The sequence below is a fragment of the Pan troglodytes genome, chromosome 7, assembly GCF_028858775.2.
Source record: "Pan troglodytes isolate AG18354 chromosome 7, NHGRI_mPanTro3-v2.0_pri, whole genome shotgun sequence".
Lineage (NCBI taxonomy): Eukaryota > Metazoa > Chordata > Mammalia > Primates > Hominidae > Pan > Pan troglodytes.
In genome coordinates, this window is record NC_072405.2 from 140,241,119 (window position 1) to 140,264,990 (window position 23,872).

The 23,872-nt window shown below is 48.1% G+C and overlaps 1 protein-coding gene and 1 non-coding gene across 23 annotated transcripts in view; both read right to left on the bottom strand.

Moving 5' to 3' along the window:
* CYRIB (CYFIP related Rac1 interactor B) overlaps positions 1-23,872 on the bottom strand; it is a 177,111-nt gene that overhangs the window by 148,457 nt on the left and 4,782 nt on the right. For 2 of the 22 annotated variants that reach the window (XM_063816039.1, XM_063816035.1), the window contains exon 1: positions 22,091-22,222. The exons of the other annotated variants lie outside the window; for them this stretch is intronic. The gene's annotated coding sequence lies outside the window, so the exon portion shown is untranslated. Of the gene's footprint in view, positions 1-22,090; positions 22,223-23,872 lie in introns of those variants that run through there. 22 annotated transcript variants of the gene reach the window in all.
* Positions 16,049-16,113, bottom strand: LOC112204274 (U7 small nuclear RNA). Its single transcript, XR_002937846.1, has one exon. It is a non-coding gene; the product is annotated as a U7 small nuclear RNA (small nuclear RNA).

The following is a 23,872-nucleotide window of genomic DNA, read 5'->3' on the forward strand; positions in this document are numbered from 1 at the left end:
CAAGAGCCCTAAGAAAAAATCTACAAAGAAAACTTCTCTCAACGCTGCACATGAACTGAGAGCGCTTATCATCGCAACGTTGGGAGAGTTCATTTCAAAATAGACCCTGGAGATCTTCTAGTACAACCTTCACATTTTACAGAAATGGAAACTGAAATTTCAAGAAGCGAAATCACCGTCCAGCATCACACAGCTAGGAGGCTGACCTGCCAGGACAAATACCAGGTTCTGTCTTTTCCCCCCAACATTTATTAATAACTGAATCTTCATTTTCACTTTTCTTTATTACAACACTCATTACGCACTCAAGAATGGAAGCCACAGAGAAGCATATGTGTTTTCGGCTCTTTGCACCATCTCTCAGTGGGTCTCTGGAAAATGGGGTCTCTGTGTTTACCAGCAGGACGACTGGAGCCTTCCAGGCGTTAGACTTTCTGTGGTCTCTCACCCTCTCTCCTACCGGTAAATATTGCCAACACCAGCAGCACAGATGGCAGCTGCCCACTGAGCAATGAAAGGCGGTCTCTACTTCCCAAAGCGGACCGAGGCTGTTCTCAAGTTTCCATCTCACTGATTATTTTGAAGGAACTCAAATTAAGTTACTCCTCAGACAATCTCTGATTTTGGCAAGCACCTAAATCAACACGTAAGGGGCACTCTGAGTCGTTCCCTCTGCAGGGACCAGGGTGTAGGTAGCAGGTGCATGGCCAGAGGGGTTCCTCATGAAGGCAGCAGAGCAGCACAACCAGAAGTCACTCCCACCCCAGCCTCAGGACGTGTTCAGGACCTCGCAAGCCTGATGCCCTTTCTTTTTTTTTTTTTTTAATTATACTTTTAAGTTTTAGGGTACATGTGCACAACGTGCAGGTTTGTTACATATGTATACATGTGCCATGTTGGTGTGCCGCACCCATTAACTCGTCATTTACATTAGGTATATCTCCTAATGCTATCCCTCCCCCCTCCCCCCACCCCACAACAGGCCCCGGTGTGTGATGTTCCCCTTCCTGTGTCCATGTGTTCTCAGTGTTCAACTCCCACCTATGAGTGAGAACATAAGGTGTTTGGTTTCTTGTCCTTGTGATAGTTTGCTGAGAATGATGGTTTCCAGCTTCATCCATGTCCCTACAAAGGACATGAACTCATCATTTTTATGGCTGCATAGTATTCCATGGTGTATATATGTGCCCTTTCTTATTTCACATCGTTGACTTTCCGAGGCAGTAAGAGGGCCACCTCTCCAACTTGTCCTCAGTTTTAGAGCACTTCCCCATCTATGAAGGCACAGTTTTCTTCTCCATCTCTTCTACTAGGCTGTGCTCTCCCTGGTGCCCAGCACAGTGTGGGCACCAAGTAGGTGCTCCATAAACACGTGAATATACATATATGTATATACTGTATATGCATGTTTTATACATACAAACATGTTTATTTGTAGCATATAGTTGGCATTCAATAAACGCTTGTTTTATGTAGTCTTAACACACACATGCATATGCATGCTTTATATATCTAGATAAAGTATGTTTCATCTATAATACATAATAGGTGTTCAGTAAATGACTGGTATATATGTAATATGTATAATATTTCATGCTGCTGAGCAAATGAATAGGTAAAGAATAATACGGTGTGTGTGTGTGCATGCATGTGTGTGTGTGCATGCATGTGTGTGTGTGTGTGTGTGTGTATATATATATATTTTTTTTCTTCCCCAAGACAGGGTTTCACTCTGTCAGGCTAGAGTGTAGTGGCAGGATCACAGCTCCCTGCAGCCTCCAACTGCCAGGCTCAAGCGATCCTCCTGCCTCAGCCTCCCAAGTAGCTGGGACTACAGGTATGTGCCACTACACCTAGCTAATTTCCTTTTTATTTTTTTAGAGACAGCGTCTCACTATGTTGCCCAGGCTTGTCTTGAACTCATAGCCTCAAGCAGTCCTCCCACCTCAGCCTCCCAAGGTGCTAGGATTAGAGTTGCAAGCCACTGTGCCCAGCCAAGACATGGTTTAAAGGTACAACAAGGCCAGCCACGGTGGCTCACACCTATAATCCTAGCACTTTTGAGGGCCAAGGCGAGCGGATCACCTGAGATCAGGATTTCAAGACCAGCCTGGCCAACATGGCAAAAGCCCATCTCTACTAAAAAGACAAAAAATTAGCCAGGTGCAGTGGCAGGCGCCTGTAATCCCAGCTACTCGGGAGGCTGAGGCAGGAGACACGCTTGAGCCCAGGAGGTGAGGGTTGCAGTGAGCCGAGATCGCACCACTGCACTCCAGCCTGGGCAACAGAGCGAGACTCTGTCTCAGAAAAAAAAAAAAAAAAAAAGGTACAACAGGCTGAGGAGTTGAAATGAAAACTCCAGGAGGGCAAATACTGTGTCTTTTGTTCTCCATTGTATCTCTAGGCCCTAACACAGTGCCTGCCTGGCACTAAGTATGTGCTCAATAAATACTGGCTGAATAGACTGGACATTTGAAAGTCTTCTCCAAAACTCATACTGAAACATAATCCCCAATGTGGCTGTATTGAGAGGCAGGGCTTTTATGAGGTGATTGGATCATGAGGACTCTGCCCTCGTGAATGGATTAATCCATTCATGGATTATGGGTTGGTGAGTTAATGGATTAATGGGTTATCATGGGAGGACAACTGGTGGCTGTATAAGAAGAGGAAGAGAGACCTGAGCTACCAATGTAAGCAAGCTTAGCCCCCTCACCATGTGATGCCCTGCACAGCCTTAGGACTCTGCAGAGAGTCCCCACCAGCAAAAAGACTCACCAGACGCAGCCCCTCCACCTGGGACTTCTCAGCCTCCAGAACTGTAAGAAATAAATTTCTGGCCAGGCACGGTGGCTCATGCCTGTAATCCCAGCACTTTGGGAGGCCGAGGCAGGCAGATCACTTGAGGCCAGGAGTTCGAGACCAACCTAGCCAACATGGTGAAACCTTGTCTCTACCAAAAAATACAAAAATTAGCTGGGTGTGGTGGCACGCACCTTTAGTCCCAGCTATTTGGGAGGCTAAGGCAGGAGAATCGCTTGAACCTGGGAGGCGGAGACTGCACTGAGCTGAGATTGCGCCACTGCACTCCAGCCTGGGCAACAGCAGAGTCTCAAAAAAAAAAAAAAAAAGAGAGACAATAGGAAGCTATTAAGGGTTTTAAGCAGAGGTGTGGTATGATCCGAGTAATACTTTTTAGGCTGAGCATGGTGGTTCACGCCCGTAATCCCAGCACTTTGGGAGGCCTGGCTGAGGCATGCAGAGTGCTTAAGCCAAGGAGTTTGAGACCAGCCTGGGCAACATAGTGAGACTCTGTATCTACAAATAATAGAAAAATTGGATAGGTGTGATGATGCATGTCTGTGGTCCCAGCTATTCGGAGGGCTGAGGCAGGAGGATTGCTTGAGCTCAGGCGGTCAAGGCCCTCCAGCCTGGGCAACAGAGTAAGACCCTGCCTCAAAAAATAAAAATAAAAAATAAAACAAAAACATTTTTAAAAAATCTGATACAATCTGAAAATGAATTGGAAGTGGGGAAAATGTCCCCTCAGGACCCTGCCCACTTGTCAGAGCAAGAAATGACCCTACTGCCACCCCCTCTTGGAACAGCGCTCAGAAAGATAACAGAGTTTCAGCCATCATTATTATGAGTTCACTGTTTTTCGCTGCTCTTTAACGAACACTGTGAGGCACTGTGATAAATGCTGGAGACCCTGAGATGAAGGACGCACAGACCCTGTTTTCCAAGAGCCTAAAATCCCTAATCTCCAAGATCAGCCAGTCTTTCCAGAGAAGCATTTAACTCAGACCAATACTTTTGGAAGAGGGCAGAGCTGCAGAGCCCTGATCACCCATTGTTCGTATCTCTACCTTTCTTTGTCATGTATGTGTTTATTATACCTTGCCTCTTTCCAAGAGACAGTTGAGATCGCTAACAAGAAGAAAAGAACCCGTGAGGATTACAAACAGAAGAAAATATGATAGTGGGAACCATGACAAAGCAAATGGCCTGAACCTGTGGGCTGGTGACAGCTGCTGTGACTAAGCGCAAATTTGGCTCTGAGCTTCCTGGCAGCCAGGGAAGAAAGGAATACACGGCAAGAAGGAAGAGCAACCTTTCCTCTCTGGTAGCATAGTGTTTCCTGGCTGCCTTTAAATTCTACAAAACAAAGGTGGGGCCTACTGTGGATGGGCAAGGCTGGGGTCAGCAGGGTAACCATGGTTGCAAGCACCCTCTCATTCATCTTGTTCATTACAGAACTCAACATCTTCTCCACCGGGCACGGTGGCTCATGCCTGTAATCCCAGCACTTTGGGAGGCCAAGGCGGGTGGATCACTTGAGGTCAGGAGTTCGAGACCAGCCTGGCAAACATAGTGAAACCCCCGTGCCTACTGAAAATAAAAAAAATTAGCTAGGTGTGGTGATACGTGCCTGTAATCCCAGCTACTTGGGAGGCTGAGGCAGGAGAATCACTTGAACCCAGGAGGCAGAGGTTGCAGAGAGCCGAGATCACACCACTACACTCCAGCCTGGGTGACAGACTAAGACTTTGCCTGAAAAAAACAAAAAAAGAACTCTGGCTGAACACAGTGGCTCACACCTGTAATCCCAGCACTTTGGGAGGCCAAGGCAGGCAGATCACTTGAGGTCAGGAGTTCAAGACCGGACTGGACAACACAGGGAAACCCAGTCTCTACTAAAAATACAAAAATTAGTCAGGTGTGGTGGCAGGCACCTGTAGTCCCAGCTACTCGGGAGGCTGAGGCAGGAGAATCGCTGGAACCCAGGAGGCGGAGGTTGCAGTGAGTCAAGTTCATGCCACTGCATTCCAGCTTGGGCGACAGAGTGAAACCCTCTCTCAAAAACAAAAAAAATTAGCCGGACGTGGTGGTTCACACCAGTAGTCCCAGCTACTTGTGAGGCTGAGGTGGGAGAAGCACTTGAACCCAAGAAGTGGAGGTTGCAGTGAGCTGAGACCGCACCACTGCACTCTAGCCTGGGTGACAAAACCAGACCCTGTCTCAAAAAAAAAAAAAAAGGAGTCCTTGTGCCACCACAGCACCTCTGCCTACCTCCCTCAATTCTCCCACCATCTGGACACCATCATCCAGTTGTGTGTCTCTCTCCACCTCTGGACCGTAAGCTCCTTAAAGTCCAGGATTACTGCTTGGTTATATACTGAATTGTGTCCCCCAAAATTCATACACTGAAGTCTTGACCCCTAATGTCAAAGAACGTAACCTTATTTGGATTTAGGATCTTTGCAGATGTAATGAGTTAGCATGTGATCATAGAGGAGTAGGGTGGGGCCTAATAAGGTGATAACCACGTGAAGACACACACACAGGGAGAAGGCCACGTGAACACGAGCAGACGGTGTCACACCTGCAAGCCAAGGTACGCCAAAGACTGCCCCAAAACTCCAGAAGCTGGGTGGGGGGGGGGTGGCATGGAACAGACTCTCCCACACATCCCCAAGAGGGAACCAACCCTCCCGGCACCTTCGCCTTGGACTGCCAGTCTCCAGAACAGCTCTCAGACAGTAGATGTCTGTTGAGTCCCCAGTTTGTGAGATGTGTAAAGCAGCCCCGGGAAGCTGATACAGGTTTCTTTATCTTTGTATGCCTGTGCTTAGCACAGTGCCTGCCACACAGAAGGTGGGTTCACCTCTATGGAACTGAACCGCAGAAGCCTGGGTGTTCAAGGCACGGCATCAGGCTGGGGGGCAGTCTACCTCCCAGAATGGGAGGCAGGTGCAGAGAGACACCCAAGCTTCCCGTTTCACCATGTCACCAAGGCCCACAGCAGGCACAGGGCGCCTTGCTACAGCCTGGCGGTACACACCAGTCAGGGCTATGGAACATCGACAACAGAAATCAGCTATGACTATTTTATGGAAAAGAGGATTTTGATGAGAAAATATGAGAAACTCTCAGAATCAACAGGCAAAGTGCAGAGCCATGCTCAGACAAAGGACCACGGATACTGTGCAGGGGGAAAATGTGGCCAAGGCCACGTCACAGGACGTCTGCTGCAGACACTGCCACTCCTACTGGGCCTCAACTCTAAACAACCTCTTCCTGCCCCTGCATCTGTACAGTACTCAGCCCAGGGTCAGAGCAGAGGGTGGCAGTGGTCATGTGGCCAAGCTGAGGCCACAGGCTGCGAGAAAGAATGTGTGGTCCACCTCAGCTTCCATACTGGCAGAAGAGGCTCTGCCTCCCTCCAAGACTTACATACTGAGGGTTCCCCCAACCAGGAAGGTGGGTGGAATGTTGAGCACTCCAAAATATAAAAAGTAACCATGAGACCTACCAACCCACAAAGCTGCAGAATTAAGTAAAGGTAGATCCCTGAGTGCCATCACACCATGACTGAGTCCTACAGAGACCTACAGAATGGACTCAGGCTCCCAGGGTGGCGGAAGTGAGGGAGAGGCCTCTGCATGTCTACACAGCCCCAGAGCCAAGTGTGAACAAAGGAAGTGTTTCTTCATCTCTTACCACAGAGAACAAGTGTGAAGCAGAATTTCAAGCATCTGCTATTGCAAAACATCTAAAGTAGTAGCAAAAGGTCATTTCCAGAAACATCCCTCTTCCCCTACCCTAGAAGCCATTCAGCATCAGTTACATTGTGAATAACACTATCTGAAGCTTGTTCATTCATTCAGCAAACTGTCCTAAGACCCAGATGTGCCTGGCCTCATGCTGGGCACTGGAGTTACAAAGATGAATGAGTTGCCATCCCTGACCACAAGCTCAGTAAGCTGGAGGAGAGGAGAACAGAGAAGGCTTCACTGGGGATGGCAACTGTCATGGAGGGTTAGAGGTTAGTGATGTGAATTTGCATTCCAGATGTTTTTTAGCATTTGCTGGGCATCACAGATTTCTAAACACACACACATACACACACACATACTTCCTCCCAGTCAGTTACCTCCTTAGTCAGCCACCAGCCCGAGGACCGTGGTCCAGAGGACTAGGCCTGGATATGCAAACCTAGGTCCTTTTAGGAAGGGCTGCAGGCTACCGGGTAGGCTAAAGATGTCAACATGGTAGATGGCAATCTGCTTCCCTGGGTGGAAGACAAGACACAGAGGCTGACCCCAACATGCCAGTTGGCTGTGCTCTTGGGCAGACCTTAGCTCTTGGTCAGCAGCTGGTCCTCAGGAAACTGGGAGATGAACCCTGTTTTAGGTGCCCCTGCTCTACCCTCCACAATCATAATACCAGCGCTTACCATTTGCACTGCACACTCCAGTTTATAAGACACTTTTACAGGCATCCACTCCTTCATTCATTCATTGAACACCAAGGTACTTTGCTTAGAGCTAAGAATCTAAAGAGTAATTAAACACAGCCGCTAGCCGATTGGTTGCCACTTCCTATGGGAAGCCCTCCTTAACCTCTCAGGCTGGGATCAATGTCCCCCAACCCCCACCTCACACCCCACAGGCCACGGCAGCTCAGACTTCCCTACATCACAAGCTCCCTGTATCAGCACCGGGTCTCCTTCTATCTAAACTTCCTGGTTTAGATGCGAAAGGGACTCATCCACCCCATCCACCACTGCATCCTCTGAGCCTAGTACAGTGCCTGGCACACAGTGAAGCAGAACGGATGTCCTGAGGAAGTGCCAGTGGGAAGACCCAGGAGGACAGAGGGGCCGTGGGGAAACAGAAGCCAAGTGGGAAAGGGCAGGGGAGACTCAAGGTAAGAATCTGGCATTATCATTCCCTACTCATTTGTGGATTAGGACATTTATCTCAGAGAGCTTGGGGGACTTGCCCACAATATTACTGCTAGTAAACTAGCTGGGTCTCTACACTCACTCTCTTCATACCAATTCCAAACCAACTCTCTACATCTCAGACAGCTTTGAGCCCTCCCTCCCCCACAGCCCGCAGAATTCCATCTCTCTTCCTGTGACCAACTTACTGTTTGGGATCTAATGTATTCTGTACCCTCCCTCCGGGGTATTTTTCTAAGATACCCTGAAGATAGAAGCCTGTGATTAAAAGAAAGAAAAGGATTCCTAACGATGGAATGGCAGGAACTCACTTATTCATTAAACAAATATTTACTGAACACCTAGAGTATGTTCTATTCTAAGTGCAAATATACCAGCGTGAACACAGGCAAAAATCACTGCCCTCTAAGATACCATCATGAAATGGTGTTATGAAAAGCCAGTATGCCTTTGTGAAGGAAGGAAGGAAGGAGGGAGGGAGGGAAGGAAGGAAGGAAGGAAGGAAGGAAAGGAAGGAAGGAAGGAAGGAAGGGGGAGGGAGGAAAGGAGGGAGAGGGAATACCAAGTGATCTATTCAAGATGTCACTTAAGCTGACCCAGGGAACATGGTCTACTGGGGGCGAGGAGACACCACACAATCCTTCACCCCAAGACCACTCTGTTATCTACTGCAGGATACCCTGTCCTCATTCACTGTCCTTTCAATATCCACAGTAGAAGAGAAACAGACAGAATGAGCCTCCTTTTTTGGCCATTGCTGGCTTCCTAATTAAAGTCAAGGATTTGTGTTTATTCAGGGTCTATAAACACAGACCCAAAAAAGTGTTTAAGAGAAATCAGATGAAATGTGGGTAAGGACTAGCTAATAAAATCACGGGAAAATGCTGTGCGTTTTCAGTCATGACTGTGATTAAACAAAACTTGCAGGAGGATGCTCTGAGGGCCAAGGCACATAAATGTGTGCAGGGCCTGAGCTTCCAGGGGAAAATGTAAACCATAACTTCCTGCAGAATTAATTGGTCCCTGGTGGGAGATACGTGCTAAGTTCCTCTGGACAGAGCCAGAGAATCACAATGCAGCTAATGTGGGTTCCCCTCCCCCTCCTGCCACTAGGTTGTCACATAGCCTGTCAAGACTGCATTTTAAAATCCTGTGGATTTGCAGGTTCCTTGGGGACAGCCTTTGGAGGAAGAAACTGTGCCCAAATTACAAGAGGCACCTAAAGAAGCTCAGAAACAGGCCAGGCGCAGTGGCTCACGCCTGTAATCACAGCACTTTGGGAGGCCGAGGCGGGCGGATCATGAGGTCAAGAGATCGAGACCATCCTGGCCAACATGGTGAAACCATTTCTAATAAAAATACAAAAATTAGCTGGGCGTGATAGTGCATGCCTGTAGTTCCAGCTACTCAGGGGGCTGAGGCAAGAGAATCGTCTGAACTAGGGAGGCAGAGGTTGCAGTGAGCTGAGATCGCTCCACTGCACTCCAGCCTGGTGACACAGCGAGACTCTGTCTCAAAAAAAAAAAAAAATACAAAAACACCTCAGAAACGGAGGCTGCCCCTTCCAGAGCACTGTCAGCTCATCTCAGGACCTCAGTGTCCACATCTGGCCACTGCACCAGATACTGGCTAAGGTCCCTCCCAATAACAGCTTCTCACACACTAGGTCCTTCCAAGTCGGTACCTGGGTACAGAGGAGGACCCTGTTATGAAATATATGGGGGTCTGGTCTGAATTTGAACATGAGTGGCAAAGATGTTGCGGAACCCTGAGGATTCCACAAGGAAGTGGATGACTTTGCAGAGATCAAAGAGAGCAAAGGAGGGGTAACAGCCAGGGCCAGCCTTAATGAAACCCTAATGAACAAGTTTCCACAATTAAGGACAATAATGGGACAGGAACCAGTGGGGCCCAGAAAACAATCAATGCCTTTGATTAAGCACTGCTGACGAAATTTCCCATTGGTGCTTTAATCTGGCTCCCCGCGGGGGTTGTTGGCTTTGCAATGTCTTAAGGAAACTCATCTCTTTTTTTTTTTTTTAATGAATTCTTGCTCTGTCGTCCAGGGTGGAGTGCAGTGGCATGATCTCAGCTCACTGCAACCTCTGCCTCCCAGCTTCAAGTAATTCTCGTGCCTCAGCCTCCCAAGTAGCTGGGATTACAGGCATGTGCCACCCCACCCGGCTAATTTTTGGATTTTTAGTAGAGACGGGGTTTCGCCATGTTGGCCAAGGTGGTCTCGAACTCCTGACCTCAAGTGAAATATATAAACCCCTTTCTGACTTTTTTCTTCTCCTTCTTCTTTTTTTGAAAATTCAAGACATGGTGCTTGATCAATGCTAAGTAGAACAGAGAGCCAGGAAGCTCATCTTTAATTCAGCGCCGACAATCCTCAGCTCAGCTCAAACTTGGCAAAACGCTTTCTTCCCTCGCATCTATTCATAGCCGTCTGTTCCTAGAGTTAACGCTCAATTATTCACCCTAACAGAGGAATTGTCCCATGCTCTGAGAATAACGTGGGGGGGGTGGGATGCAGGAGGGCCAGAGGAGCAGGGACAGAGTAGAAGAGACCCCAGCTGCCGCCAAGTAGGCAGCCACACTCCTCTGAGAGAGCAGCAAGGTGACAACACCCTCCAGGTATGGCCAGTGGGGAGGAGCCGACCTTAGTCACCAGGGCCTGCAACACACCAGGGCCTGCAACAAACATGCTGAACTGCATCCACCAGGCCCGTCTCGGGATCCCTGTCCACAGGGAAGGGAAGGGAGGCTCAGACAAGTGACATGACCCCCCAGGAACACAGAGTGAGCAAATGGCAGGGCTAGTGACACGATGCAGAGGCGAGGCCCACATGCACCACGCACCCAAGGACCAGATGCAATTGACACCCTCAGGTGATGAAAACCTTGGAGCTGCCACAGGCCCCAACTCCTCCCAGAACTAAACCTTTTACCAGAATTGCTTCCTGCCTGGTGGGCACCCCCAACGATCGGCTAAGTTGGATGGAATCTCCCACAAGGTTTTGTGCTTTTGTATTTTTAATATGCTGGAGACAGAGTCTCACTCTGTTGCCCAGGATGGAGTGCAGTGGCACGATCACGGCTCCCTGAAGCCTCGACCTCCCGGTTCATGCAGTCCTCCCACTTCAGCCTCCCGAATAGCTGAGACTACTGATGAGTGCTACCACGCCCAGATAATATTTTTATTTTTTTGTAGAGATGGGGGCTTCCTGATGTTGCCCAGGCTGCTCTGGAACTCTTGGGCTCAAGCGATCCTCCCACCTCTGCCTCCCAAAGTGTTGGGATTACAGGCATCAGCCACTGCACCCAGCCTCCCATAAGGTTTTGATGAGGATTAAACGAGATGATGTACACCCAGCAGAAACCTCTACTGTTACCGTGTCCCCCTTGTGTTTTAGTCCTTCATTTTCTTCCTCTGACCCTCGAAACTGTAAGGACAAGGAGCATGCATGACTCAGCATGACTCAGCTTGGTGAGCCCAGGGCCCAGCTCAGCAAGTAGCTGAGTTCATTCTTCACTCCTTCAGCCACAGCACCTGACTTACTTATCACTTCCTTTCCCAGGTGCTGAGGAGAAGAGAGCCCAGATGTGAGGACAAGAGAAAGGTGGGGTAAGGGATAGAGATGGGGAAGACAATGAGCAAACCTAGGGTTTTTTCTGGACATTCAATAAATGCCTATTTGAGATGCTAAGACATGTCCCCCTTTTGCATCTAATCACAGAAATACTTATATACACACATCAAAATGATAAATCCTGGGCATGAAATGAATAGTTTTAAAGATGCCAATTTAGGCCAGGCACAGGGGCTCACGTCTGTAATCCCAGCACTTTGGGAGGCTGAGGCTGGCAGATCTCTTGAGGCCAGGAGTTTGAGACCAGCCTGGCCAACATAGTGAAACCCCATCTCTACTAAAAATACAAAAATTAGCCAGCCGTGGTGGCTCAAGCCTACAGTCCCAGCTACTCAGAGGCTGAGGCACTAGGATCACTTAAACCCAAGAGGTTGAGGTTGCAGTGAGCCAAGACTGCACCACTGCACTCCAGCATGGGTGACAGAGCAAGACTCTGTCTCAAAATAAAATAATAAATAAATAAATATGTCAAATTATCAGCCAGGCACAGTGGAGAGAGCCTGTAGTCCCAGCCCTTTGGGTGGCCAAGGTGGGAGGATCCCTGGAGCTCAGGAGTTAGAGGCCATAGTGAGCCACGATTGCAGCTGGACAACAGAGCAAGACCCTGTTTCTAAAAGAAAAAAAAATCTAATAATAAAAAATTGTCCTCCCAAAAAAATAATTGTACACCCAAAGTAGAAAATTAACTCATATAACTCATTCATCAAACATATGTTTGGTACCTACCTATCAGGTACTTTCTATATTGGTGCCTCCCTTTAAAAAATGGCTGAGGAGGCCGGGCGCGGTGGCTCACGCCTGTAATCCTAGCACTTTGGGAGGCCGAGACGGGCGGATCACGAGGTCAGGAGATCGAGACCATCTTGGCTAACACGGTGAAACCCCGTTTCTACTAAAAATACAAAAAATTAGCCGGGCGTGTTGGCGGGCGCCTGTAGTCCCAGCTACTTGGGAGGCTGAGGCAGGAGAATGGCGTGAACCCGGGAGGCGGAGCTTGCAGTGAGCCGAGATGGCGCCACTGCACTCCAACCTGGGAGACAGAGCAAGACTCCGTCTCAAAAAAAAAAAAAAAATGGCTGAGGAGCATTGAATCCGAACCCTTCCAAAACACAGGCAAAGATGACAAGTGGGCTGCATCACACACCATAAGAGTCTGTCTGGAAATTTGCAATCCCATAAACGGTTATAGCTCAGCCAGCCGCTGGGGTGCCTTCGTCTGTCTGCTCCGTATGGGCTTCTCAGAGGCAGATCCATCCTTTTCTTCTGCCCCTGCCTCCCACCACAGAGCACAGGAAGAGGGTTCTGAAAAGTGGTCCCTCTCTCCAAGAGAAGTTGGGCGCACCCTCTGCACACTTGCTCCCTGGACGTCCAGGAGGCAGGAGCAGAGAGATTGGTCAGGTGCTTGGAGCCATAAGGTCACTCACCTTCCATTGAGAACACACTGACCACAGCTCCCACCACCTGAACCAAAGTTCATTTCGCTTTGGAAATTACATGAAGCCCCCAAAGAGAAAACACTTGGCAACTGTTCATCGGTGGCTCTCATTCATCTTACCTTTCCCTGAAAATAATTTCTTTTTTTTTTTTTCTTTTTTTTGAGACTGAGTCTCACTCTGTCACCCAGGCTGGGGTGCAATGGCACAATCTTGGCTCACTGCAACCTCCGCCTCCTGGGTTCAAGCAATTCTCCTGCCTCAGCCTCACGAGTGGCTGGGACTACACATGCGCCACCACGCCTGGCTAGTTTTTGTATTGTTAGTAGAGGTGGGGTTTCACCATGTTGGCCAGGCTGGTCTCAAACTCCTGACCTCAAGTGATCTGCCCGCCTCGACTTCCAAAAGTGTTGGGATTACAGGTGCAAGCCACCGCACCCGGCCCTGAAAATAATTTCTATAGGACCTGAAGATGGGTACTGGTATGCGGATGTCTCTAGATTCCTTAATCCCATCAGCTGTTTGCCTGGAAGGAATGGTGAGATTCTAGAAAAATCTTGTGACCTCCCTCTGACCCCAGGTTTCCTCATTTATAAAACGGCAACAATAATGTCTTCTGCATAGACCTAGGAGATGTCTATGGTGGCTGTTATATTCAAGAATTGCTAGCTGTCTTTCTTTAATCAGGCCTGTCCGTATTTCACCTCAGGGATGCCTGGGCCTAAGTTTTATTAATTGAACTGTTTTTGTTGTATATCTTTTAGGAAGAGTCATCTAAACTTTGGTTTTCTCTGTTTTCCTGAAAGCAGCAGTATTTTAGGTTTCTTAGAGAAGAAGAAAAGAGGCCAAGCTCAGTGGCTCACATCTGTAATTCCAGCACTTTGGGAAGCCAAGGCAGGAGGACTGTTTCCGCTCAGAAGTTCTAGACTAGCCTGGGTAACATAGGGAGACCCCATCTCTACAAATAATTTAAAAATTAATCAGATGTAGTGGCATGCACCTGTGGTCCCAGCTGCTCGGGAGGCTGAGGCAGGAGGATCACCTCAGCCAGGGAGGTCGAGGCTGCAGTGAGCTGTGATCACACCACAGCACTCCAACCTGGGCAACAGAAGAGAAGAAAAGAAGAGGAGACTCTTAGTGGAGAGGAAAAAAGAAGGGGAGAAGGGAAGGTTTTCTTACAATAAAAGTAACCTAATCACATTAGAAAAAAAAGTGCAAATGAGAGAAAGGGAAAGAATATCTCCATATTCTTATCTCCCTCACACAACCTCTGACACCATTTTGGTCTATTTCCTCAAAGTCTTGTTTCCTATAAATGACAGATGGTTTTCTAAGTCTCCTCACAGCCTCCATGGCCCTAACTTTGAGGGGCCGTGTAATATTCCACCATGTGGCTAAAGCATAACTGATTTAAGTATGTGGTTACTGTCAGACACTTAGATTATTTCCAATTTATTTTGTTACCGTAAAAAGCTGAGCTAGCCAGGTGCGGTGGCCCACGCCTGTAATCCCAACACTTTGGGAAGCCAAGCAAGGAGGGTGGCTTGAGCTCGAATTTGAGACCAGTGTAGGCAACACAGCAAGACTTCATCTCTACTAAAAATAAAAAAATGAGCCAGGTATGGTGGCAGGCACCTGTGGTCCCAGCTTCTGCCTCTAGAGATGGCATTTGCCAATCTATGTGAGTATCTGTAGTTACTCCAGAGGATTCTGAAGAAGCCTATGGAATCAAATTAGGGAACCACTGCTGTTCCCAATTGAATTGAAAACTGAGGTACTTGGGAGGCTGAGGTGGGAGGATTGCTTGAACCCTGGAGGTCAAGGCTGCATCATGATCGTGCCACTACACTCCAGCCTAGTTGACAGAGTGAGACCCTATCTTAACAACAACAACATAAAGCTGAGCTAAAAATCTTTATGCAACATTTTGTCCATATTTTTTACTGTTTTTCTTAGGAAAGATTCCCAAAGTGGGTTCCCTGGGTCAAAGGTTATGAAGATTTTCAAGGCTCTTGACATCAATTGCAATAGTTGCCCAGAAGGGTCACTCGAAGACCTGGTTGGCCACCAGCAAGAAAATGCATGCACCTTCACTGGGGTGACACCTTTCACAGGCATCACAGGGCAGGGTCAGGGACACCTGTTGGGTTTTCTCTGGAGTGAGTTCTTATGGAACATTCTGGTCTCTGCACATTAGCTGCACAATCTCAGGTGCTTTTCAGCTCTGCCCTGCTGAATGAGAGATCCATAATGCATTCGAGAATAAGCTCCAAGGTGGAATCAAATGTTCCCTCCTCACCCAGCAGCTATTTGGGGATGATCAGGGAAAACGAAAGATCAGGTTCCTCTTCTTTTGGTTTTAGGTGTCCAAGGTGTTGGGACAATGATGAGTTTATCTAGGGAGAAGCATTTTCCAACCACATTGATCATGGGGGACAGTGGGGGACGTTCAAAGGTCATACCTCGTTTATTCCTCATTTATTCTGAGACAGGTCCACTCAGGCAGGGCCTCAAAGACTATGGGATCAAATCCAAAGGCCCAGGAGGCCGAAGCCCTTTCACATCAACTCCTGGATGGGGCCTTCAACTGCAGATTTGAGACGTGCAGGAACAATGACAAAGTCAGAAGGGGCCTAATTCTAGGGGCTGCGGTAACCAAAAAGACTCTGCTTTATTTATTTATCTATTTATTTATTTTGGTCTCACCAGGTCAAGAAAGGCTGTCTCCCTCTGTCCACTCTGTCTCTCACAGCAGACAACTCGACATCCAGAAACTCTCTCCAAGGTTATCACACTCAAGCATGAGAGACCCTCGGATAATCACACATACACAGGTAACACCCCCACTGGGTATCAAGACAACTTCGCACATTCCGAAGATGCCCTCAGTGCATCAAACATACAATGGGATTCCTCTGCACCCTCATTTTCTTTTTTATTTTTTGTTTAGAGACAGGGGTCTCCCTATGTTGCCCAGGTTGGTCTCAAACTCCTGGGCTCAATCAATCCTCCCACCTGAGCCTCCTGAGTAGCTGGGATGGCAGGTGTGTGCCACCCAGCCATACCTTCATTTCACTGAGCCAAATTCAGCTATACTCAAAGGGCCAAATGCTTTTCTTTTTCCATTTTAAAAACTTTAAATAATATAAAAGTGTATTTTGCCTATTGTATTTATTTGTATTTGTTTCTACGGGTTTTTTTGTTTTTTTGTTTTTGTTTCTTAGTGTGGGAAAACTAGAAAGCCTGCTGGACAAATTCTAACAGAGCTATAGTACTCTGTTTCCTATTTTTTGTATATTGTGTGTTGTACTTTATCGTATATTGTCTACTGCAGTCTCTTTTATGCATTGACTCACTGATGTTCCTGTACAGCATCACACACACAAAACCAGCGCATGGAAAACCAACCTTCAGGAACAACTCGGGAGATTGTCAGGAATTTTTTTTTTTTTTTTTTGAGATGGAGTCTCGCTTTGTTGCCCAGGCTGGAGTGCAGTGGCACAATCTCGGCTCACTGCAAGCTCTGCCTCCCCGGTTCAAGCGTTTCTCCTGCCTCAGCCTCCCGAGTAGCTGGGATTACAGGCACGTGCCACCACACCTGGCTAATTTTTGTATTTTTAGTGTAGAGACAAGGCTTCACCATGTTGGTCAGGCTGTTCTCAAATTCCTGACCTCGTTATCCATCTGCCTCAGGCTCCCAAAGTGCTGGGATTACAGGCATGAGCCACCGTGGCTGGCCAGGAATTTTTTATTTTTTATTTTTTGCCTACTGTGCTGACTTCTGAACTTCATAGAATTTTTTATTTTTTATTTTTTTGCCTACTGTGCTGACTTCTGAACTTCACCATGAAGATGTGACTCTGTTGAGCAGAGTTTCTTCTCCTTTGGTGCTTTTAGGTCTTGGGGGCACGTGTCTGTCTGTTAGGAACCAGCACAAAATCAGCCCAGCTCGGATCAGAACAGGAAACCAGGACCCAGGCTGGTGGGTGCTAGGGCAGGGCCTTGTGGCTTCACAACCCGCCTCCCAGGGACAGGCTATCTGGTCAAAAGAACTCGCCCTCCTCACTGCTGGGTCCCTTAGCGGGCTTTCACGTGCCTGGCCTGGTCCCTCCTTCTTTAAATGAAGAGTGGCCTAGATGATTGTCACACTCCTGTGTGACACTGGACAACACACATCACCTCTCTGGGCTTCCACTGCCTCTGAACAGTCTTCCACCTTCGACTGGAATCAGAGCCCCAAAAGCGAGATTCTAACAAGAGGTTACATTGTGTGAGATACTGACCTCCTCAGCATCTAGGGTGATGGGGTCCCCGGGTGGGTCACCTCTAGCTGGGAGATGCTTCCTCTTTCACAGCTCCATCTGTGCCTTAAAAATTAAAAGCTGGGAACCTATAATTCCAGCACTTTGGGAGGCTGAGGCAGGAGGATCACTTGAGCTCAAGAGTTCAAGATCAACCTGGGTAACATAGTGAGACCTCATGTCTTAAAAAAAAAAAAATGTAAAGGCTGGAAAAGATGGGACTAGGTGATCTCCACTCTCCTTTCCATCTCACACCAGCCACCCCATGCCCAACACCCTCAGAATAGATGACCACGGGCAGATAACCCTTAATAGATATTTCTCTAACCCAGTGACAGGGACTTCTGCATCAGAATCACTTAGAATGCTCATTAAAAATATGACTCCAGACTGGGCGCGGTAGCTCACGCCTGTAATCCCAGCACTTTGGGAGGCCAAGGCAGGCAGATTACTTGAGGTCAGGAGCCTGAGACTCACCTGGCCAACATGGTAAAATCCTGTCTCTATTAAAAGTACAAAAATTAGCTGGGCGTAGTGGTCCACACCTGTGATTCCAGCTACTCGGGAGGCTGAGGTATGAGAATCACTTGAACCCAGGTAGCGGAGGTTGCAGTGAGCCGAGATCACGCCGCTGTACTCCAGCTTGGGTGACAAAGTGACACTCTGTCTCAAAAGAAAAAAAGAAGAAAAAGAATCTGGCTTGCCGGGTACAGTGGTGTGCACCTATAGTCCCATCTACTTGGGGGGCTGAAGTGGGAGGATCACTTGAACCCAGGAGAGTGAGTCCAGCTTGAGCAACGTAGCAAGACTCTCATCTCAAAAAATAAAATAAAATAAAATAAAATAAAATAAAATATATATTTATTTATTTATTTGGGAGACCGAGGCAGGTGGATCACCTGAGGTCAGGAGTTCGAGATCAGCCTGGCCAACATGGTAAAACCCCGTCTCTACTAAAATCACAAATTTTATATATATATATATATATATATATATATATATATATATATCTCTGGAACCTCCCACCCAGGAAGTGTAAGCACACCCAAGGTATGAGCAGATTAAAGAAATCCTGCAGAAGGGGGAACACGTGCATAGAGTATGCTGGCAAGGTCACATATAGAAAATGGGTCGGGGGACTTGAAAGCAGAGGTATAAATCCTATGTGCACCTTATTTGCTCAAGTCTACATGGACCAGCATCCAAACATTGAAATTTCCTTTCAAATTCAATCCCCCAGAGTGTATGGTCTCAGGACCTTTCTTTCCCCCAAATCTTTTCTAGTGGGGATGCATGTATGCAGACAATGCAAAATGCTACAAATCGCAACACCAAATGCATCAAGAGGTAGATTATTAGTATGAGTCAGTTTCACACTAACTTTACCAAAAACCTCACTGCTCACATTAGCTCAAGTAATCTACTTACAACCACAATTATAAATTCTGAGCTTCCTTGGCTGACGAGTTTGCAGTAGGTGGTTCTTGGCCCTGAGGGCTGCTGAGATGCCCGTCTTTATGAGATGCCCACTGAGAAAACCACCGCCCTCTCCCAGCAGGGTCCAGCAGGAGCAGTGTCTGCTCTCGGCTACACAACTCCATTCATAGACTTTTCCAGTTACGTTTGAGGTTCACCCAAAGGAGGTAGTAAAAACAGGAGGTGGGCACATGTTTGAATTCCAGCTCTGCTTTTTATCAGCCTCCAGGTTTTCTCAGTTTCCTCATCTGTAAAACGGGAATAATATTACCTGCCTCACAGAGTTACCATGAAAGTAAGAAATAAAATATTCAAAGTATGACATGGCCGGGCGCAGTGGCTCACGCCTGTAATCCCAGCACTTTGGGAGGCCGAGGCAGGTGGATCGCCTGAGGTCAGGAGTTCGAGACCAGCCTGCCCAACATGGTGAAACCCTGTCGCTACTAAAAATACAACATTAGCTGGGCGTGGTGGCACAGGCCTATAATCCCAGCTACTTTGGAGGCTAAGGCAAGAGAATTGCTTGAACCTGGGAGACGGAGGTTGCGCTGAGCCGAGATTGCACCATTGCACTCCAGCCTGGGCAACAAGAGCGAAACTCCATCTCCAAAAACAGCAACAACAACAAAGTACAGGACACTTGCTCCATGCTCCATAAAAGAAAGTTAATATTGCCATAAAGGAGACCAAAAAATCACAGAATCCCACGACGTGATCCTGATGGGAGCCCTGTTAAGAGGGGCTTTCAGGCCAGGCATGGTGGCTCACGCCTGTAATCCCAGCACTTTAGGAGGCCGAGGCGGCCAGATCATCTGAGGTCAGGTGTTCAAGACTGGCCTGTCCAACATGGTGAAACTCCATCTCTACTAAAAGTACAAAAATTAGCCAGGTATGGTTGCGGGCGCCTGTAGTCCCAGCTACTCGGGAGGCTGAGGCAGGAGAATTGCTTGAACCCGGGAGGTGGAGGTTGCAGTGAGCCGAGATCGTGCCACTGCACTCCAGCCTGGGTGACAGAGCGAGACTCTGTCTCTAAATAAATAATAAATAGAGGGGCTTTCTGCCAGGTCCATAGCTGCCTGCACACACAGTCCAGAAATGTGACCTCACTCCCTAGCTCCTGCTCCACTCGCCACCATCAACCTGCTGGCCTGTCATTCATGGTGTCTGGTGACTCTCCCTGCCATCCCATTCCAAACCCCTCAGAAAAGCTTATCCAATTCCTGAGTGAAAAGAATGGGCCTAGAAGGGCTGAGTTTAAGTTAACCCAAAGAAATAAACCCAAACTCCTTCATTCTCCAAGCTGCTCAGGCCTCAGGGACATGTGTGGGGTGACTGTGGGGCACACACTATCATTCCCCACGTGGATCCATCACGGGGCCTAGCACACAGGAGGTGCACACTCAGTGACTGTTCTGTTGTTGAATGGCAGGATGAATCTCACTCCTCCCTCAAGACCTGAAAACTTGAGAGTTATGAAAGCATGTTTAGGAATGACTGTAAAATACCACTTTTCAGAAAACACAGAAATCTCCATTTGATTTTTTCATTTACAAGCCTGTTTGATCTGTCTACACACTGGTTGGTCTCTCGTGTCCCAGAAGCAGAGGGCAAGACACAAAACCAGAGTTCAGGGGAGCAAAGCAGACATTTTAGGAAGTTATTGCCCAAGTTTCACTTCCACGTCGTCTTCTGCATTCTACTTCAACTCTGGTTTTGAGCAAAGCTGGGGCTGGTAAAGAAACTTCCCTTAGTCTACATGTTCCTCTCCCTGAGTCCCAGCACTGAGGCTCTGTAGACCAGGGACTCAAATTACTGAGCACTCACTGATGCTAGACCCTATGTCAGGCATATTCAGACATCTTCTGACCTAAGAGCCACAACAAGCTGGAAAACAGACACTGAGATGCCAAGAGAGGTTATGCAATGTGCAAAAGACTTCACAGTCAGGGAGTCGGGTCTGAATCAAAGATCTCCTTGGCTCCAAGGTCCTTGCTTCTCAACCTGCCACTGTCCTTTTTCAAAGGTGCCAACCACTAACATGGCAAAGTGTTTCATTTTTCATAAAGCCATCTGAGGAGTTCAAAAGCATCTTTTTTTTTTTTTTTTTTTTGAGACAGAGTTTCCCTCTTGTCACCCAGGCTGGAGTGCAATGGCACAATTTTGGCTCATTGCAACCTCTGCCTCCCAGGTTCAAGCAATTCTCCTGCCTCAGCCTCCCGAGTAGCTGGGATTACAGGTGCCAGCCAACACGCCCAGCTAATTTTTGTATTTTTAGTAGAGACAGGGTTTCACCATGTTGGCCAGGCTGGTCTTGAACTCCTGACCTCAGGTGATCCACCCGCCTCGGCCTTCCAAAGTGCTGGGATTACAGGTGTGAGCCACTGCGCCCGGCCCAAAAGCATCATGAAAAACTGTCCCCCTGCATTAAATTCAGATCACATCTCTGCCAGAAGGATAGCCCTGGACAAATCATACAGCTCTCACCCACCTGTGACTATGCCCCATGGGAGAAGGACGTGTATGGAGGCTTTCTGCTAGACTATGCTAGATGCTTTGATACACATTATCCCACTCAATCCTCCAAACATTCCAGGGAAGCAGGTGATAGTAGCCCAGCTTCATCAATGACAATTCTGCTTCTGCAGTGGGATGTGATTTGCCCAAGGTCATGCAGCGCTGAGAAGCAGGCCCAGGGCTCCATCAGCCCTGCCATGCAATAGGCTTTGTTGAGTGCGCACTGGATGTAAATTCCAAAGAGCTTAAAGCGGCCAGACAGAGCCAGTGACAGGAGACTCTATTAGGCAGATGAGGAAAGAATGGAGCTTTTCTTCCTCCTACCACCCAAGCCTTTCCCATCCTTAACTCCTCTGCACAACGGGGCCCTCACTGTCCTTCCCCCACCTTCTTATCAAAGGATGCTGGTGCCGGGAGGGGGAAAAGACAGAAAGAGGATTAGTCTCTGGCATGGTTTATGTTGATTTCAAAGCTGTCGCTTTTCCCACGTTGGGCCTTCTTTTTCACTGTGGATTTAAGTGCCTAGTACCCTGCTGAAGGAAGGTCAACGGCAGAGGTACATTTTGAACTAGGGAAAGTCCTCAGCATCCTCCTGCTCTCACAGCCTTACTGCTAAACACAGCAGTGGATGCAGAGGGTGGCACTGTGGAGCGGTGAGCAAAAACCAGGCTCAGGAGCCAGAGGCCTAGGTTCCAGTCCTGACTGTGCCTCTTGGTCAAGATGCTTCCCCCCAGGAGGTCCCAGTTCCCTTGTGTGTTAAAATTAGAGTACTGGATGCTTAGGCCTGAAACTCTGAGTATGGGGTTTCTGCTCAGTCCTTCAGCTCACACTGCCTCTCCTCCCCCGCTCCCTGAAGGCAGCCCCATCTCAATGGCTCACAGCATCTAGGCCCTCCTGGGCTTATTCAGCACCTGCTGGCAGACAGGTGGTCTCTCTCCCACCCCCTCCTGCTCCCACTGTCACCTGTCCTGAGGTCCATCCTAGGCCTTCGTCACTTTGTCATATGTGTTTTCGCATGCCTGCCTCCTCCACTAAGCTACCTTGGGAACCTCCAGGGTCATGTAGAGATTTGCACCATCAGCATCAGCCTGGCTCCTGAATGAATGAAGGGGAGAGGGTCAGGTTGGATGATCTCCCAGCCCACTGCACTCAAAGTATGGTCTACAATCCAGAGGCATCACATCATGTGCAAAAGTGTTCAAAATGCAGCATCTCAGCCCCAGCCCCTGCTCAGAACCTCCAAGGCAATCCCCACGTGATGCACAGCACACTCAAGTTTGGAAAGTTCTCTTCCAACTCCTCCCTCCCTTGCTTCTACCACCTAGAAGCCTCCAGAACTATGGGCCTTAGCAGGTCTCACTAAAACACAGCCCATCATTAACCAAAAGGGATCTGCCTTAGGAACCTTCTAGAAACCCACCACTGACTCTCACAAGCAGAATCTGAAATGTGTGCTCCCCAGGGGGACTCCTGGCACACATTACTCAGTGGCCCTCTCCGACCCTCAAGGAAGCCCAGGAAGCTTTCAAGAACACTGAGGTGGCCAGGCGCAATGGCTCACGCCTGTAATCCCAGCACACTGGGAGGCTGAGGTGGGTGGATCACCTGAGGTCAGGAGTTTGAGACCGGCCTGGCCAATATGGAGAAACCCTGTCTCTACTAAAAATACAAAAATTAGCCTGGTGTGGTGGTACGCGCCTGTAATCCCAGCTACTCGGGAGGCTGGGGCAGGAGAATCGCTTGAACCCGGGGGGCAGAGGTTGCAGTGAGCCGAGATCATGCCATTGCACTCTAACCTGGGCAACAAAGCAAGACTCCATCTCAAAAAATAAAAATTAGGCCGGGCATGGTGGCTCATGCCTGTAATCCCAGCACGTTGGGAGGCCGAGGCGGGCAGATCACAAGGTCAGCAGATTGAGACCATCCTAGCAAACACGGTGAAACCCCATCTCTACTAAAAATACAAAAAAAAAAAGAAAGAAAGAAATTAGCCAGGCATGGTGGCGGGTGCCTGTAGTCCCAGCTACTCGGGAGGCTGAGGCAGAAGAATGGCGTGAACCCGGGAGGCGGAGCTTGCAGTGAGCCGAGATCGCACCACTGCACTCCAGTATGGGCGACAGAGCGAGACTCCGTCTCAAAAATAAAAATAAAAATAATTTAAAAAAAAAAAAGAACGCTGAGGCCTGGCAGAGTCAGACAGACTGGCTGCCCACTCACCCACACGGATCCCATGTCCACGTTCAGAAAGCTCTCTTCCCTCATTTCTCTACTCTTGACATTTATTCAGCTTGTAAAGAAAAGGATCCTTTCCAAAACACATCTTCAGTTTTTTAATAAACCCCGCAATTCCTTTAATGATTTCAGATTATCTTAAATATTTATAAAAATCACTCTCAGCAACACTTCTTTAAGCAAACCTCCTCATCAACTTCGATTATTTATATATTTATGAACATGATGTTCAAGGAGCAGATGGCAGCTAGTAAGTCCTCCAAAAGAAGGAAAAAAAAAATCAGTGGGACAGAATGTAAGCTCCATGACTCGTCCATTTACTCTTCTCGACAAGCTCTGGTACAATTATCTTTCCATTCAGCGGAAGCGCCACACAAAAGTCCACAATTGGTTTAAAATAGCACACTTGGACTTCATAAAGCTTGGAGGCTCCAAGTTTAATCCAGGAATGACCTGCCAGCCAAGGGCTCTATTCCCAAAGGAAACTGAAGCTCTGTCAGGGGAGGGCAAGAC